This window comes from Mus caroli, chromosome 7, assembly GCF_900094665.2.
Source record: "Mus caroli chromosome 7, CAROLI_EIJ_v1.1, whole genome shotgun sequence".
Lineage (NCBI taxonomy): Eukaryota > Metazoa > Chordata > Mammalia > Rodentia > Muridae > Mus > Mus caroli.
In genome coordinates, this window is record NC_034576.1 from 106,956,069 (window position 1) to 106,962,499 (window position 6,431).

General features: G+C 37.6%; 1 pseudogene; it reads left to right on the top strand.

Moving 5' to 3' along the window:
• Nucleotides 1-3,084: 3,084 nt before the first annotated feature.
• LOC110298917 lies at nucleotides 3,085-4,031 on the top strand (annotated as a pseudogene).
• The last annotated feature ends 2,400 nt before the right edge of the window (nucleotides 4,032-6,431 follow it).

A 6,431-nucleotide genomic window follows, 5' to 3' on the forward strand; every position in this document is an offset into this window, starting at 1 on the left:
CTTTCCTTTCCTTTCCTTTCCTTTCCTTTCCTTTCCTTTCCTTTCCTTTCCTTTCCTTTCCTTTCCTTTCCTCCTTTGCTTTCCTTTTCTTTTCCTTTCCCTTTCTTTCTTTCTTTCTTTCTTTCTTTCTTTCTTTCTTTCTTTCTTTCTTTCTCTTTCCTTTCCTTTCCTTTCCTTTCCTTTCCTTTCCTTTCCTTTCCTTTCCTTTCCTTTCCTTTCCTTTCCTCTCCTTTTCTTCCTTCCTTTCTTTCTTTCTTTCTTCTGTCTTTTCTTTCTTTCTTTCTTTCTTTCTTTCTTTCTTTCTTTCTTTCTTTCTTTCTTTCTTTCTTCCTTTTTCCCTTTCCCTTTCCCTTTCCCTTTCCCTTTCCCTTTCCCTTTCCCTTTCCCTTTCCCTTTCCCTTCCTTCCTTTCTTTCTTTTTCTTTCTTTTTTCTTTTTGGCTTGGACATATCAAACTGCAGGCATCCATCTGGATATTGGAGACTGGAAAACTACTGTGGAGACTTACATGCTATTTCATATAAGCAAGCAGAGGTTTGTACTTGTGAACATTCTTTTGGTGGTGATGGGGGCAAGTACCAAGTACTTTCTCTGCACACCATGGAATAATATACATACTTAATGCAAATTTAATTTTTGGAATGGGCCTTAGGACCTTAGGATTTTAAAAATAGTTGGGGAAGGTACTAATTTCCCATATCTAGATCAGTCTCTTTGAAGATTATCTTTTAGTGAGGAGACTATCTCTGGTGGATTTCATGGTGGGACCCTTTTTCCAGTCCAGGAGTATTTAAATGTGGAGAGCTAATGTTCATGCAATTCTCAGAGGTAAAATTCAGGAGCCTATCTTCTCTATTATTGTGGAATGTTGTGATAGAAGGTTGACAGGGAGAAATGGGTGAATCTCATGGGTGGGAACAATAATAACTTTATGCATAACATAATTGATAGCTATTGGCTGATCAAAATAATTATTGTATGAAGAAGCTCTACCCTTCACTTGTTCATACTATATGCGCTCTATGAGACAGCATCAAATATTGTTCCAAGGGGATACCAACAAACACCTATGATTTCTAAGGTTACAGCTTCCTAAATGAGAGAGCCTCAGGAAATAAATAAGAGAAATTATCACTGTGATTTGATAATCATGAGTGCCCAGAAATATTTTCCCACTTTCATATGGTGAGGAAATTTGGTTGACAGTGGATAAGTATAAGTTTTTAGCAAAAGGAAGACATCTGAGCAGATTAGGGCTGGCAGTTTTTCAATCTGGGGTGATACGGTAAACTGAAATTTTCTTACCTGTGATGTGGAGAAAGGAAGTATGAACCTTTCCCACTGAAAGTCTCACCTAGGACTGTTGTTAATGTAATACTTTGTCCAGCAAAGGAAATTGTTGGTAGTCTTTAGAGTGCCATCTAGGAACCCCAGATCTATAGCAAAGTCAATCACACCAAGAGGCTGGTAAGGTAGAGAACCAAGAGATTCATGGAAATTCTTCACTGACATATTGCAGATGGTATGTTCACAAGAGTGCTAAGAATATGAGAAGGATTCAAGCACTCAAGAAATGTGTTCTCAAGTTAACGTGAACTCGTTAGCTTAGGCAGATAGCAAAGAAGTGAGCCTGTTTTAAATAACTATTAAAATTATGTTCTAAAGTGAAAATATAAAGTGGGATCTTTGAAAAAAAAAAAGGAACAGGTGAAAATCTGGCTTGGATTTCATGGCCATGAGCTTTCTTGTTTTTTTAACACCTTTGATGCTCCGAAAGACAATGGAGTCTGTTTATATTCTTACATGTTACAAATTAATGTATTAATCTCTCTTGTTAGAGTAATTCAGACTACCAGTATTTACCTCATTAGAGCATTTTAAAATAACTACTTCTTACAGGTTGTAATTATGGTCTTGTTCATGTGGAGACATATTGATTCAAGAAAATTAAAAATAAAAACAAAAACAAAACTAGACATTGAATCCAGGACCTTGTGTGTACAAGGCAAGCATTCTACCAGCAAGCTGTGTCCCCAGCCAACAGAGAACCCATATTTGAGCAACTGGATGAATGAATGTCTAGGTTCTCGCATAGTAAGAAAACAATAAAGGTATAGCACTGTAGAATTCCAATGTTCACAGGAGAAAAAATAGAAATAACAAAACTGAGAGGTGTTGAAATTTGAGTAAAAGAGTTGAGTGTCAGATCACAAAATGTAAGAGTTTTTAAAACAGAAACTCTTTGCTTCAATGAAGTCACACAAATACAAGTCATTAAAGAGAGAGAGACAAGAATGCCATTGTATAATGTTGCCAGGAGTTTAAGTGTCTATTGCTGTGATTTACCTTCATGGTGGGTAGTAGGTGGTCGTTATTTTTTTAAACAAATCTGGTATAATCACTTATCAGATTCTGTCTTCTCTTGAATAGACTTCAACCTAGGAATATTTGAAGAATGGAATAAGACGCTGACACCTAAAGTTTGATGGAGGAAGCTTAGCACATGCCTCTAATTTATGCCTGAACCTTCTATAGCAATGATGAGAGCCAGGGCAGACAGAGGGTATAATATAGTTGTGTGTGGAGAAGCAAGAAAAAGATACTGGCTGGTCTGCTTAAGTTTCAGAAACTGAGTCTGTCTTTGTGAAGCCCTAATTAGCAACTGGATAATTAAATGAATCTCTGACTAATATTTAACATAGTTTAATAAATATATTTTTGCATTTGTGGGTATTGAGCATAGGACCTTGTACATGCTAGGCAAATGCTCCACCTCTGAGCAATCTACCTAATTCATTCTTTGTGTGGTATTATTTAATACACAAAATTTCCAAGAAACTTCACTGGGTTGCTGTCAGTAACTCAGGACTGATTAAGTCATATCACTTAAGTCTCTGGGAAAATATTTCAATGATGCATATTAAGTGACTGAAAGTTTGGCAAACATTTATTCATAAAAAGAAGAGAAGAGGGATAAAGTAATGATTTTTGAGAGGGAAAGGTATTGGGAAATTTGGGCTGGACCACTGTAATTATCATGCCATTTCATTTTCAGCTTAGGAGAATCATTTAACCCATGCCCATAATGGCTACATTCAACCTCAGCAGCTTCAATCCAGGTTTTTTATCCTCCTTGGAATCCCAGGGCTGGAGCAGTTCCACCTATGGATTGGGATCCCTTTCTTTATTATCTACCTTGTGGCATTTGCAGGCAACAGCATCCTACTCTACCTCATTTTTATGGAGCGTAGCCTGCATGAGCCCATGTTCTTTTTCCTCTCCTTGCTGGCTGGTACAGATCTCATCCTGTGTAATACTTGTGTTCCCAAAACCTTCAGCATCTTCTGGCTGGGTCCTCAGCATATCACATTTCCTGGATGTCTTACTCAGATGTTTTTTCTCCACTTCAGCTTTGCTATGGATTCTGCTATCCTGCTGTCCATGGCATTTGATCGCTATGTTGCTATCTGCTTCCCCTTAAGATATACCACCATCCTCACCCATCAGATTGTTATTAAGATTGTGGTGGCAATTATCAGCAGGAGCTTTTGTATCATCTTCCCGTGTGTGTTCTTGCTAAAACGACTGCCTTTCTGCCGAGAGCTCGTCATTCCTCACACATACTGTGAGCACATAGGCATTGCTCGTCTGGCCTGTGCCGACATCTCCATCAATATCTGGTATGGCTTTGCAGTACCAATAATGACTGTCATGTCAGATCTGATCTTGATTGGCATCTCCTACACTGTTATTCTTCGTGCTGTCTTTAACCTTCCCTCTCGGGATGCCCGCAAGAAAGCTCTTAGCACATGTGGTTCCCATGTCTGTGTCATTCTTATATTCTACACACCAGCCATATTTTCTGTCCTTGTCCATCGTTTTGGTCACAATATTCCCCATTCCTTCCATATACTGTTTGCAAATCTCTATGTATCTATCCCTCCTGCCATCAACCCAGTCATCTATGGGGTAAAGACCAAGCAGATTTGGGACAAAATCAACCTCCTATTCTTCCCCAAAGACAACCATTGACATGACATTAAGGGCTTGGGAAAGGTAACAGTCAATGATATCAACTTAAGAGTGTTTCATATTTATTAAAGGTGGAATACCCATAACGCTGACTTAAATTTATGTAAAGTTGTAGAAAGTAAACTCTGAATGATAACTATTATAACTATTATAATTATATAACTATTATATAACTATAATTATATAACTATTATAATTATATAATGATCCCTAGGCATTGGTCCACCCTGTGGTCAGATTGATCAACAAACATGTATTGTCTTGTGATGCTATGTAGATAAATTGATGACTTCATAATTCCTAATAATGATTCTATATAAGTCCTAAATTTATACTAGTAATTTTGAGCCCTCTACAGAAAAGGCTGCAATTAGGGCTCTGTAAACCTTCCTGTGTCACAGGCTAATTGTACTAAAATAGAAAGTAGATTTAAGATAAAATTAGGATTGAGGAAAATCTTCCTTCTAGACTGGCTGATAACTAAGGTCATAAATTGGGAATAGGAAATTTATTGTGGTGCAAGAACAGAAGATAAAATATTGACTGGATTTAGCTTTATAAAACTTCAAGATTAATGAGACACAAGGAAGATGATTTGCCTCTTGATAAAACCGAGATGACTTATGACAGGCAAATTATAGTTTTAAACTCTTAACGACTATGGAGCTAGTGGCAGATAATGAATGCTTAATTAGATAAGAGGTCTTAATGAAAACACATGTAAATATTTCTGCTGTAACTTCTTTAATCTATGATTTCAACTTATTGTGACTTTTGAAGAAGGATGCTTTGAATATCATGTGATCATATATCCTGAAAAAGTATAAGACCTAAGAATGATAACAATGAGCAGAGCAGAGCAGAGAGAGCAGAGATGGGAGGCAGGTTTTTATTACCACAAGACAGTTTTATTTTTCTTAACAGTAGGATTTTTCATTCTGATAAGGATATGGCTTTTTTCTTATAGACTAGGATTTCTTTCATTCAGCAATAAAGAGGTAGAAGCTTTTTCTTCCTCTGAGCAATAAAGGTTGGAGCTTGTTTTTCATCCACAATGAGTGGGTTCTTTTTGTGTTGGTGCTTCTCAATGAAATATACTCATGGGGGGCTCTGTGTGTGTGTGTGTGTGTGTGTGTGTGTGTGTAGTGGATGAGAGAGGTGGTCGGGCTTGATATGCATGTGTGTATGAACGCGTGCGCCTATGCATATTTGCTTATGTGAAAGTTTTTGAGCATGAATTTCTTTTCCTAGTTCACAAAGAGTTAATTGTTTCAGGCCTCCCTCTCACCTGGCCAGTGAGAGGCCTGGTGACTCCTGGATTAGAGAGAAAGGAAATATAATAATAAATTCTTAATTCTTTGCTGCTGCCAGCAGAAATTAATTGCTAAATGTATATCTGTCTTTCTATGCATATGTACACTTAAGAGTTAAAAGAATTCAGTGTTTCTCACTAAGCATTCTTGCCAGTCCCAGATCTTTAAGCTTTGTTTTGTCAGTAGCTTTGACCCCATACATGGCCCATCTTTGTCACCAGCTGTCTGCTATCATCATGACACCAATCACCAATGCTTCCCTTCAGCTGCTGTTTTCCAAAGACAGAGAGACAGAGAGACAGACACACACACACACACACACACACACACAGAGAGAGAGAGAGAGAGAGAGAGAGAGAGACAGACAGACAGACAGACAGACAGACAGACAGAGACAGAGACAGAGACAGAGACAGAGACAGAGACAGAGAGAGGAGAACTGGGCAGCCTCTTGGCATTGAATATAGGCTGAACTGTGGCATTCATTGACAAAAAATGTTCAGTAGAAACGACTTTTGAGGGCTTATATTATTGTATAGTTAAAAGAAATCTTTGCAGTTTCCATCTGGGTCTCTTAATGAACTTGATTTTACTAGATTCCCTTTAGATGTCAACTACTACGACATATGTATCCCAAGCAACACATGAAGCCATTTCTAAGTGTTCTAGGGAATGGCCCTAATGCTTATTCTGATAGCCAATAACAGCTGCAATCTGTATTAGAGACTCAACTTGGACATCAGTTCAACGGAGACTCTAGATAGGTATAGTAGTAATATGGAAGACAGAAATGTACTCAATTCACTGGTGTATTTGTCTGAATAATGGTCTTGCACTGAATGTATAATATTATTTTACCACATGTGATGAGATTAAGAGAGAAGATAAAATGAAATTATCTGTTTCAAGCAGAATAAATGCAAAAGTGCCAGGGCTGGCCAGGTTAAAAAAAAAAGCCCCCTCCCAGCATCTCCAAGTGATGAAAGACTCTACAAGCAAAATATGGCAGCAGGGTATAGTATCATGTATAGCAAATGGCTCTAAGAATATTCTTTTTTTTTTTCAAAACAGAAATATTAAGAGTGCA